General features: G+C 38.9%; 1 protein-coding gene across 13 annotated transcripts in view; it reads right to left on the reverse strand.

The window, feature by feature from the left end:
* Positions 1-13,345, reverse strand: part of PIGN (phosphatidylinositol glycan anchor biosynthesis class N) — a 106,370-nt gene that overhangs the window by 92,117 nt on the left and 908 nt on the right. The gene's annotated exons all lie outside the window — the stretch shown is intronic.

Genomic DNA, 13,345 nt, shown 5'->3' on the forward strand with positions numbered 1-13,345 from the left:
TCAAAGGAAAACTTTTCATTAATCTTGAACTTACATGCTTCTATGTCTACAAGTGAGATTGCAAGAGAGACTTGGAATATTTGTAAATATCAGTTTGTTTATTTTTAAGTACTCAGAGTCCTGCATGAATTTAAATACATGAAACCACAGTCACAGAAATACCATTAAGCTGAATGCCAGACCTCGGTTTTTTCAATCAGTTTTATTTTCCATAGGGCTTTTTCTTTTGATGTAGTTGTGTTCAATAGGAGAATCCAAACTATTAATGCCTTAAACTGATGAGACTAAACAACCTACTAAACAAAGCAGTTACTTCAATCAGATACTTGCTGTTGTATACTCCCAGTGCTACAATTCTATAGCTTAACATATTCTAAATTCTTCTAATTAAGTATTAGTAACCTAATCTGTTTTCAGCACTAGCTATTTCTCTTTGCTTTAACTCTCCCCAGGCCTGAACCCTTGCTTGCATCTACAAGAGTGCAATCAACACAATTCAAATCTAATGCTGTCTTAGACTACAGTGATCCACAGAATTAAAAAAAATAAGGAAAAAAAAAGAAAGAGATACTTTCTTTTGCAACCACAGTCTGACTGCATTACACTAGACTGTTCATCTGGGCACAACATATCCAACTGCTCATTACCACCAGATGATTTCAAGAAAGGCAGCTCCCAGAGCACCTGCTTCTGCCATGTCCCTCGTAGCTGCTCCTTCTCCCTCTAGCCATGCTTACATTGCTCCTTTAATGCATGACTTTGTGCATCATCACTGTGACATAACATTGTGAAAGAGCATCCTATCCTCAGGCTTACAAATACTTTCCCACAGGTATAAAGTGTTTGGAAAGCTCCTAACTGCATCTCAGCTGAATGCCAGAATGGCACCAGGTGCCCTTTTCTAATGGCAATCTTGCTTTCAAACTACTAAGCCATTGGGTGAGGTGTTGCAAACGAGCACTCCTCTGTGGTTAGAGAAAGCTCTGACTCAACAAAGTTTAAGGACAGTCAACAGCAATTCTAGAGAGGCACCTGTGACCTTCTACACCTTTTCACCTTGATCAAGTTACAACTAAACTTGGTCACTGCCAGCCAAAAGAGCCTAAAGTTCATTTAAGACAGCTGATTTGTGAAATGCATCCTCTTCAAACATCCAAAGTATCATGGAAAAACAAAACATTTCTAGTAACTGGTTTTCAATGGAAAAGGAAGTTTATCACTGCCTGGGTTTCTCTGGGACTTCCAAACCAAAGCACCCATTCAACCCCTGTAGGGCAAATACCCAAGACAACTCAACCTTCCACAGGTCCATTCCCATCTCAGTGTCAACCCCTCTCAACATATACTATGCCACTTGGAGCACACATCATTTCTTCTCAGCCCACAATACTGATACATATTTGTCTACTGAGGAGGGTGAAAAGAAAAGCAAGCACACGCATGGATGACATTTCTTGTAGAGATCCTCTCTCTAACAGCTGAACAGGACAGGCAGGAGAGATCTGACAAAGCAGGGAAACAAGACTGTATCAGAAAAGAACAACTATCCACATTAGTCCTCTCAAAGGGAGGCAATGCTCAGTGGAAGGGCAAGGCTTGGGTCCTTGAATGCAGAGTTAAATTTCTGTTTTCACCCATGATGCAGAAACACTAGTTTGCCCAAAAGGAATGGCAACTTGAATGAAAATGGGCAAGTTAATTTCCAGAAAGCTTTTCACAGAGACTGAAAACAGCCAGAGGGATCCCCAAGGCACACTGCCTGTGACAGACACTGCAACCACCATACGTACAGACCTGGTTCTGAGCCACCCTGCTGCAGATCAAATGGTAACCAAGATAATACATTCAGTCATTCACACTCACTGAATCACAAATCTACTTATCAGAGACCTGACAAATACTCACATCTGGAAACAAAGAGATTCAGATATTAACGAAGTAAAGCATTCCCTGTCAAATAAATGACTTTACTAGGCACCTCTGAACTTACAAGTACTGGGATCTGAGAGAGACATGGGTGGAGGACAGTTGAACGATAGGCTGAAATGGCCCCTTCCCGTATGAAAACCAGTTTGCATTTTGAGAAAAAGCTTGTCTAAGTGATCCATTGCTGTGCAGAAACAGGTTTTGGCTGATACTGGTTCATTTCTTTGCTGAATTGCTACCAACTGGTACTTCACACAGTTTCTTTTAACCAAAAAAAACCCCAGCAAGACAGGAAGTCAAAGAAATAAAAAAAAAAAAAGAGCATAAGAGGTACCACACAGAAGTCTTCAGTTTGCACCTACACTGGTAAGAAAAATGAGGGTGTCACCCCAGTTACAATCCAAGTTAAGGCTGACAGAGCCTTACCACCGAGGCCAGACCACCAGCATTTCACTATCAACATATAATTGTAAACTTTTGGATTTCAAGTGTTAGAATATATGTCCTGCAAATCAGAGGACAGCCCTCTTCCCTAATTGGGAATGCCAAAGTGACTTGAATTCACATTTGCAGGTATTTAAGCTTCTTAAATCAAGGATGGGCTACCACCTCTCATCCTGCTGTGGAACAAGATAATTTTGTCCATGCATTTCTGGCTACTTGATAGGAAGAGTCATTAATTCAATGGATGCCAAGGCAACAGAGAAAGAAATGTCTCTTCTTGGAGCAGCCATCCATCCCCCAGAACCCTACTATTAAAAGATTATTTACCATGGATCACTGAACCATGAAAGGTAAACCCTCAAGGAAGAAAGCGAAGGTAAAAAACAGAGGGATCTCTGGGATTTGTGAATGGACCTCCATAGAAAAAGAGGATTAATGCTAAGCAATGTTTGTGCTGTGTAATTACAGCTACAAGCATTTGTGACACGAACAGAAAAGATGAGTCTCTCTCCCTTCAAGTATAAATTGCATTATGGTCATCTCTCCTCCATTGCACTCTTGCACGAGGTGCCATCCATATGGAGAGGGAAAGCTAAATATTGATCTTTAAAATATCCTTTTCCTTACAAGATCTGGACATGATCTTCATGAGTCAGAAAAAGGAGTTTTAGAAAAAATTAGATTTGTGGAAAAACATCAATGTAGATATCCTGGGACATCTGTTTTTTCTCTGCCTAGGATATGTTCTAGCATTATGCCTTCCCCCCCCGCCATTTTCAAAGAGGAGTGGATCATCAGTTGATCTGTGTTCTCAAAGATGCAATGCAAGGTCTCAGACTACAAGTCCAAGGAGGGATCCCGCTTAGCAGTTGACACAGCCTCCACACAACCAGTGCAGGAACAGCTGAAGCTAGCTGACAGAGCCGCTAAATTTGAAAATGCACAAACTTCACTCATCTGAGTCCTCTGCCATACAGTGATCTCCTCCGCTCTTTTCTTTCCCCTTTCTGTTTTTGCAGCACTATTTGACAGGGTGATTCAAAAGCCCATCTGAACCCACAGGCCCAATGTGGGAATCAGAGGCTGAACAGGTTCTCACAGGTGTCCTGACAGGCCTGTCGGCATCAGGAGGAGCTGCAAATGGAAACATTTGTACCAAACTCCTTGGTGCCCAGCAGCCTTCTGGCATGCTTTTCTGGCTGGGAAGAGGACAGAGCAGCTAACCCAGTACAATTTCAGTGCTCAGACATCCCTCAAACCTATAGTGTCTACTCTCATGCCTTCTAGGCACAGAAAAAGCACAGTGAACACTGTGTGTGCATCTGCCCTAGCAGGGAACATGGTTGTCTATATGCTATTTCTCTGTATCTCACATGAGATACAGAAATGAAGTCTAGCTTCTACAGGATACCACAGAAAGAAAAAAAAAAAAAAAGGAGAGCCCTTTAGTTTTCTCCTTGCCCCTCCATTACAGAGGTCATCAGGAGCAAATTTCTCTGTAGAGCCTGGTGCTTGATAGTTCAAGGCAGAAACCCCGCAAGGCATGCTAAAAGGAAGAAATAACAAGGATAAAAGGAAAAAAGTGGATTAAGTACTAGCTTATATGAAAAAGTAAAAGCCACAGCCTGTCAAGAGAAGAAAAACAGAAATGTATAAATCACACATATCCCTTTTCACTTTGAAGGACAAGGAGTCAGATCTAAGTATTTATAACTAGTGAAAAAATGTCTCTGCCCTCAGGTGCCTGGCCATCCAAAAAGTGAATAAACAAACTGTCACTTGAAAATATATCTTACATCTTTGTGTCAAGAAAACTTAAGCATTTTTGTGTCCTCTGATACTTTCCCAGGTAATCCCTTCGCAAGTGATGTAGTGCGCTACCTCTCACAGTCCTTATTTTCACAAGGCAAAATGTAAGTTTGGCCCAAATCCTGACTGCATTATTCTACTTAATTCTGTTAAGTCATTGCCTATCACACCAAGATGACAGAAAAAAGCTTCTAGTCTTGCAGATAACAGACTAAGAGGAGCATGTTGCAACCTATTTGTCACATGCCATTTCTTTCTGTCCATCCAAACATATAACTTGTTATAATACAGTTGAAATAAGCAATTCACCTCCTCTGCAGACTCATCCCAACCAGCAAACCATGTATCAGACTCAGATTCTTCTTTTCTTTCTGTATTTTTTCTCCTTGTCACCACCTCCTAAACTAAATACAAAGGCAATAATGATACTGTCCAACCTCCAGTATGTCAGAATTTAAATATTCCAATAAGTTATTTTTTTTTGTTGTTCAAACAATTTGAGCCAATAACTCAAAGCTGGCGTGGATTCTTAAATAAAGACCCTTTTCAGATCCTGAGAAGAAAAATATGATAGATCCACCAAGCTACTCACTGCCTGTTAAACATGAGCTGTTCACGTGAACAGAGCAAGTTGAAAGTTAACACTGCCCTGGCTATGCTGGGGCCTTCAGCAGACTTCAGATCTTCTGACTTTATTGGATGTTGTACACAAGCAGAGAAGAGAGCAAGCAGGCGTAGGGGAGCAATCGTTCTGAGAGACAGCAAGGCAGAACCAGCAGACATCAGTCTAGGAAATCAAAGAAAAGCAGCAAGTACCTCCTGACTGCCAATAATTATTTTTCCAAAATAAAGTGAATTGCACAGATTAGAGAAGGGGTTTCTCAGAATCCTTAGAAAGAAAGTTCAGCTCCCGGCTGGTGGCAGATGAGGTGAAAAGACCCTCCCTTTCTTTGTACTTGCACCTATCAAAACAATACCAAAAAATTCTGCTATTAGGTGCATACTCCTCACCAACAGTCATGTCAGCATGAGGAGTAAAACCCAGACTGTGACGATGGCAGGGGAGCAAGACAGCTGCAATGAGCCACTTAAGCTCAACTATCAGAGACACAAAGCAGGCAGTTTATTTCACACGAGCCCTTCCCCATTTTCAAGTTGATCCATAACTTGCTGACAAGATTTTTTTAAAATTTTTTTTAAACTCATGTCACAAAACCTACATCCACAGCCCCAAGTTGGATCAGATCCCTCGGTGCTTAACAGGAAGGCTGACGTAAGTAAGTGCAGCTTTCATTTCCCCAAAGTAATCAACATCTAAGCTGCATTCCCCTGAAGTTATAAATTCCTCTGAAGTTATAATCTCTCAGCATTATTTATAAGGTAAAGAAAACCATATTTGTACTGCAATACAATATAGTTCTTCGGGAGAAATCTAACATTTCCCTTTAATATTTTTCTTTCTTCAAATATGCAATAAAACATAGACAAAACACTACATGGAATATGTCCCATTGGCAGGAATATTTTTTTAAGATAATAAAGTGTCAAGACAGGGAGCTCAAGATACATTAGTCATTTCTTTTAGAGGGACCATGCTTCACTAACACTGTCAAGTCTGTTGGTTAAGATGAAGAAAATCCATTGGAAATGCATTTTCAATAAGCATCAATGGCCTTGGTAAGTATCTTTTACAGAAAAAAAGAAATAGACAGGAGTGCCTGCTATGTTTCTGGCTGACTAATGCATTTTTTCAACTAAACAGCATTGTGTATTTTGTAATTTAAACTGTCAAAGTAGTGACTGTACAATTTGTCCGTACATAAAAAATGATCCTTTTACTTAGGGCAGAGGAGCAAAGTGGAAGTTGTGTGGTCTAACTGACAGTATTTTGCATGGTACGGCAGTTATACATCATCTAAGATGGCACTAGCAGTCTCCACCCTATTCTTTTATTAATTTAGATTTTTAAATAGTTATACTAGTCAAGAAATGCAACCAAGTCATTCCTGCTGTCACAGCACATACAGCTATTGACTGAACAAATTAATTTATACAAGAGACTTACCAGCCAGCCTCACAGTAACTCTCTCTCGTATCTTTACACGCTACTTAAACATAGGAAACCCCAAATCCTCATCTTGACTTCATCGTATAATCATACTATGAATAGAAGCGGGATAATGATCAAGTCCCTTTTCCTCCTCTTCAAAGTTGCATTTTCTTTCTCTACTGAGGTATAACATGCTCCACCAGACAATGAAACTGCAACTACAGTACTTCCACTTGCTCTTGCAGGGAAGTGGCTTTTGTAATTCAAACCATCTGTTTAAAATTATTTTAAGTTCAACATCTTCACTGAGCATTTTAGGGATTATAATAACAAATGACATCTGTTTTAAATTTTAAATGTCATTCAGTAAAGCACATCCAAACCTGAGGCAAAGCACTCAAAGAATATTTAATTTTCTTTTAACATCACTTGATAATCAACATTACTCTGCCTGCCTAGAAAAGTCTCTTTTGCCAAAACTTTTCAAGGAGAAATCTGACTATAGCCTGCAAGGTGCCAATAAAGTGTACTAATACTTCAACATACCGCAAATCAACTACCCCAATCTCAGACTATGCAGTTTTCTCTGAATTATCCTGTAAACATGTGAAATCATACCCACAAGTCTCCCAGGCACAAAAATGTTCTTGAGAACCACACCGACAACTGGACAGCATTGAGAAAGAGAACAAGGGTACTTCTTTAAGAAATTATGACTGCTTTGAGGCATGAAAGAAAACACAAGAGCATCACCCTTTGGTAACACTTGTTAGCCAAGTGGAAAAAAAAATGAAGAGTAGAAATTTGGCATTGCATCTGCTCAGTATTCAGGCAGCTAGAAATTCAGAACTCAGAAAAAGCAAAACCCAACAATAAACCCTAAGTGGTTTTGCTGCAAATCAGCTCGCTCACTGAGCAAGAGCATTTGGGGGGTCTACTCCTGTTTTCAGGAGGTATGTGCAAATCCTCTGGGTGTATTTCTTGACTTCTGAATCATTCGGCAACACTCTATCAGCAAGTCTTCTTCAAGCAGCACTGTTCTAGAGCTTAAGATCATACTTTCATCTCAATGTGGACTGTTTTATTATTTTTGTGCTGCCAAGAGTGTCTTGTATTACTCAGATTCCTTTATTCTTGCAAAAAACAAGGACTTCTTTTTCTTTCCTATCATTGTTTTTTCTTGCCCTGTTTGTAGATCTTGTAGACAGATTTTTCATATTACCAGTTTCATGGGATACTTTTCAGGAAAGAACATCAACTTGAGAGAGTCTAATAGAACCCAGCCCACCCACTTCCATGGCTGCTAGGGTCAAGGGACAAGTGGCACTTAAGGATTGCAAGCGCATGGAAGACAGCTTGCCACAGCAGCCCTGCTGTCTCATTGGAGCCCTCCCTGACAAACCAAGAGTGAAGGCCCCCCCAAATATTTTTAAAGAGACTTGCAATAAAACTAAGCAATAAAGCACAGGCACCAATACAAGCAGCACGGTTCTTCTCTTTAGCAATAAAAGGGACAAGGATCAAACTCTTTAAAGTAATACCACAAATATTAACGTAGAGCACACAGGGAAAAGGGTGGAAAAAAGAACAACTTTCAGCGGCATTAAGCTCTGCAAAACCAGCTTGCGAATGTATTCTGAATACTCACTGAGAAGAAAACACTCTTTGAGAAATAAACAGTGTTTAAAGTATGTTCCATAGAAGCTAGTATGAATAAGGTTTAAAAAAAGTTGACAGAAGTTGTTTGTCTTCTATTAAGTCACATTTTCTTATTGATATCAACCATTACAAATAAAAAATAATTATGTCAAATAGTAACAAGCCACATCTGTTGAATCTGATTTGCCAATAGCTTCAGTTTGGGAAAAAAAAAAAAAAAAAGGACTACAAGACAACCTTCTAAGTATACAGTAATACTTTCAATAAAAGGAGTACAGAAGTCAAATAATCAATTTGTAGGTTCCCACCCTTTCATAAGCATTTTCTTTAAAACAAAATACTTTAGAGCTTTTCAGTTCAAAAGTATTACTTAATTATGCTAGCCAGTTGAATATAATGTATAGGTGAACACTATCCAACTAGCTAGCATAAATGATATTTAATATATCTTTAAATACCAAACTTCGGTTCACAGCAAAGTTGACACAGAGAGAGGTAAGTTGTTTCCCTCTGAAACCAAAACCTCATTTAAAGTCATACATAAGGAAAGCAATCCAAATCGGAGATGCATTATACAACACAATGCATCAATGAGCACAGTTCAGAAGAGCAACCTGTGAGCACAGAGGGGACGGGGACAGGCAGCCCCCCCGATCCGCGGCAGGCGGGCGCTCTCCAAGGTCCTGCACCCCAAAACCAACACTGCTCGCGGGTGTGACCCAGTACACGGCACCATAGCAGACCCAGTCCCTGGGAAATCCCACATGCTGTCAGGAAGTACTGCTTTGTCATGAAGAAATAAGCCAAAGGGAAAAAAAAAATTCAACTCCTTCAATCACCAAATGAAACAAACTATTAAAAAATTTGCAATTGTAAAGTTGTAAAGTGTAGAAAAACACTAAAAGGATAGATTACATCACCTTCAAGGGAGCATTTAAGCTCTCAAGGAGTAAAGTATATACAGTATTTGCTCAAGGATACTTTAAGGTCTAGTAAAAAAATCTTTATGAAAACAGTCACCCCTTCTTTAACTCTTCCACTAGCAGCCACAGTTGCAAGGTGTTCACATAGAAAGGATTTTCCTAAGCATGCATAAGCCACAAAACCCACTCAAATTATCAGTTACTGCAGCCTGAAATACTTACATTCACATTAGAACAAAGTTCTTAGTAGATATTGCTGTAGGAGCAAAAAGAAAGTAATTAACATTCGTTATCATTTATGATATATCAACTTGTAAACACCCTCTGTTGAAACCCTGTGACCTTGCATTTGTTTTTAGGACAAAGCCAAGCCACTCTTCATTTCTACAGGACACCTTTATTTTTCAACTGCTGACTGACCCTAATAAGTAATAGACCCAGGAAATGATTCCTGGAAACAATCAGTCTTCTCCTTCTTTGCAATATAGGGCACTGCTGATTTAAAATGAAAGCTCCCCACCAAACTTTTTTTGCAAAAAAAAAAAAAAAAAAGGCAATAGCTACATTGCAGAAAAAAAAGCTCAGAGAGCAAGACAAAAACTCTTAGACAGAGACCCAGAACCTGGAGAACACAGATGGGCAACATCTCTCCAGTTCTCATATTACATCTGCCCCCCAAAATGGAGAACCTGTACTTTCCTTATCTCTCTGCTGGCAAAAGAGGGGAACAATACAACACTGATAGGTAGAAGATTCCAAAGAGATAATTACTGTTATGAGACACATCAAATACAGTTTCATGTCAACAATATGAAGGCAAAATCTACCTATCTTAGTAACTGCTCTCAGGGAGGATACAACCAGCTAGTTTTGAGATGACAGAAAACATCTATTATTCACTTCTGGGTAGCAGTTATTCACCCGTACCCTAGCACCTGTAGAAGAAACTTCCTTGTAATTAAAAGTACGTTTTCCAAAATACTTAAGACCAGCAAGGCAAACATTTTATCACTTATTTTATACAAAAATGGCTGTCACGGGAGCAGCAGTTAAAAGAACAAGAGGTCTTCACAGTCAGAAATACTGCAAGGAAAACGAAGCCAGTACAGCTGCAGAGAGCTGTCCTGTCCTCCTCTCCTCCTGCCTCCTCATTCCCATGCCAAACGTCTTCCTTGGGCTGGCACAGCCATCTGTACAACTGCACAATCAAGCAGACAGGAGAATGACTTCAACTGAAAATAACCTCAAGAAAAAAAAGGAAGGAAGAGTAAAGATAACTTTGCTTTAGTTTAGTTCCCCAGTCTAATTCCCAAAACAAACCTCTGCATTTGCACCAAGACAGGACTGCATCTCCTCCCAACAGTGCTAACTCAGCATGTTCAAAGCATGTCCTCAGACTCCTACTTTGTTCTCCAAAGCCTGCATCTCACACTAATTGTATTCCTTTTACTAACACCGTAGTTTATTGCATGACCTCACCCACAAGCCATCTCACATCTCTCTCATAGTGTTTTCCCCTTATATTTGAATATGACTGAAGAACAGCAGGCTCTATAAGGAAAATAAGGATTTTTTTGCAAAACTGTGCAAATACTATATTGAAGAAGGTAGTAAAGCAGGCCACCCTCAAAAAGCACAGAGCACCAGCACAGAGTCAGCATAGCAACATCTTTGCAAGTTGACCCATGCTTCTGCAGTAACAGGAATAAATAAGACCTTTTCAATGTCAAGCCTTAATTGTCTTGACCTCCACAAAGCTTCAATAAAAGACACCTTAAATTCAGGCTACACAGCTTTTCATTTGACTTTAGTACATGTAGACCTCAGAATTCAAAAATGACTTCACAATGATAATTTTCATGCTTCAGGGCACTGTTTCCCTTCTCCATCCATCTACATTGTCATTCCTCATGATGAGGCATGGTAAGGCATACCATCTTACAGTGGTCTGTTGCCCTCTACAACAGCTTTCTGTGCAACCTACATTTCCAGACAACACACTCCATGTTCCAGACTAGGCTGAACAAAGCTCAAGCAATTCAATACTCCTGTGTTCGTGGTGTCACAGAAGGTCATATCTTTTATTCCCAAATTATGCCTCCTCAATCAACTATAACAACACTCCCCCCTCTATTCATTCTCACAAAAACATAATGCGCGCTTCATGAAGCTTGAACAAGTTTTCTAAAATACTCCTTGGGCTGAGTGTTTGCTCGCTGTGATTTTGATAGCAGGCTTCCAAATATCCACTGTTCACACTTATGCTTCAAAACAATAGTTTTAGAGGTAGAAAACCAAAGCCAAACTTTGATTCAAAGGAACTGGGGGGGGGAGGCGTTTGTTTTGTTTAATTCAGGTCCTCACCTGACTTCATGGGACATTATCACATTTTTAGTGAGGCTGGAATTATTTCCAAGAGCCCCTTCACACTGCTGTACTACTTTTATTACAGATTCCAATTTAACAAACACTTTCTAAAGTCAGTTTCTCTAAGTAAAGCTATGTCTGTACTTAACACACAAGTAATTATTAACTACTGATATAAGTTATCCCTGTTAAAAACCATGCCCTTAAAACTGGGACAGATACAGTTTCAGGTTTTTTTAAGCACAAACTACCAACATTATAAGTCTCAACATTTGCATTATTCAGCTCCTGCAGAATATTAAAATATTTTTGAGGTTAGAGAGTTTACAAAGCACCAAAATTCAATTTTTTAAGGTCTGAAAATAAACATAAAAATTATAACTTCTGTAGAGTTTCTTTTGAAAAAGGGTGTTAGTCTTAAATATACACACATAGACAACGATTCTTTTGGATAATTCAGTTTTAGAAGATGACTTAAGCAAGAGTTGGCAGAACTCACAGATCTGCATTATTTTGAAGCAGAAATCAGATTTGCTTCAGATTTTCCTCCATTATTTTGTTCCCTGTGCCTCAATTGGGATTCCAACCAGATGAAAAAAAAGCTACCCTACTTCACTGTAAGGGTCACCAGAACATATCAACAGATTCCAAGTATTTAGCACAGCAAACGCTAATACGGGCCCAAGAGAAATATTTTTTTAAATTAAATTAAGACGACAACCCTCATAGTTTGACTTAAACTGTGTGTTCCCTCACTGTGAGAGCAGTTGACACTGCACCAGAATAGCACAGAAAGCAAGCATACTTTACACGTGTACGACCCCACCAAACAGCATAGAGGGAACCTGAAACTGGTCATATGTTTAAGTTCATTAAACTCTGAAGCATTAGCTCAAGATTTAAGCCCCCTACAAAAATCAACACAGTAAAAGCAAAGACTGATTTTTTTCTATTTATTTTCCATCTCAAGAACCATAAGTTTAAAAGTTCATGAAAAAATATGCATAAATGAAAAAATTATTCATACATTATCACAGCCCCCAAAAAAACCCCAGCTGAAGGTCTTCTTTCTACAAGCCCCCTGTATTTTGGATATTGAGCTTGACAGACCATTTTTAGAAATAAGACTGTGCTTATGTATGCTGTTCCTCAGATATAAAACCTGAGTCCTTTAAAAGTCAACAGGAAGTCTCCAGTAAGAGATAAAACAACTTGATGAAGAATCTGCTCTCTCAGAATGACTACTGAATAAATGAAGAAAAAAATTAATTTGTAGCTGTCTCCCTCAAGTAGACCCATATAATGCTGTTTCCAAAATATATGCATCGTTTTCTGCCTTAGCCATCCCCCAAGGTGCTAAACTTTCCTCGTCAGGTTTTCTTCTCAAGTATCTCAAAAAAACAGGCTTTTGTATACCATAAGAAACTGGGCTTAAGCATTTTGTCAAAAGCACATTTTTCTTCCTATATTCTTCACATTGCAGCTATGTTAACTTTATCCCAGACAACCATAAATTATTTTGTAGCAACTGTCTGGCATCTGTAAATATTTCAGTTTCATACACCCAAACAAGTCTTTTGTGAAATATCAAACAGAGGAATACTTTTACATTATTTTAGGTGAGGAAGGGGAAAAAAGTCCTTACTGTAACAGCACACATAAGTCGACAGAAATGAGTCTCTTATAAGTAAGGTAGAATGTAGTGTTTGAACAGCTTTAAACAGCTTCAAGCCACTTGTAAACACTAACGATCGCCACTAGAGGCTGCTACAGGACATCAGTAAGTTTTGCCCTCCATTTTACGGGAAGAGGCAGAAGACAGGCGTATCAACTTTTAACAAGCTCATATTGAATATGCTTTAATTTTCCAGAATTGAAAGGAAAAAAGATTTCTTTAAGGGTTCCTAATTCCACCGGAGCATCAACAGTAAAAAAGTTCTGTTCTTATTTTTACTGTGGTCTGAGTCAAATTTTAAAGCATTTTCAATATACCACTGTTTTACTTTATGCTACAAGCAGTTCATGCTCCACTACTTACTCTCTTTTAATAATATTGGAAAGATAAAAGAGCAGGTTAGTAAAAAAAAAATCAGTTTATGATAGGACAGAATACAAAACTGATTACATTGTTTACAAAAATTTACGCACATCAAACTCAGAAGTACCA

Source organism: Balearica regulorum, chromosome 2, assembly GCF_011004875.1.
Source record: "Balearica regulorum gibbericeps isolate bBalReg1 chromosome 2, bBalReg1.pri, whole genome shotgun sequence".
Classification (NCBI taxonomy): domain Eukaryota; kingdom Metazoa; phylum Chordata; class Aves; order Gruiformes; family Gruidae; genus Balearica; species Balearica regulorum.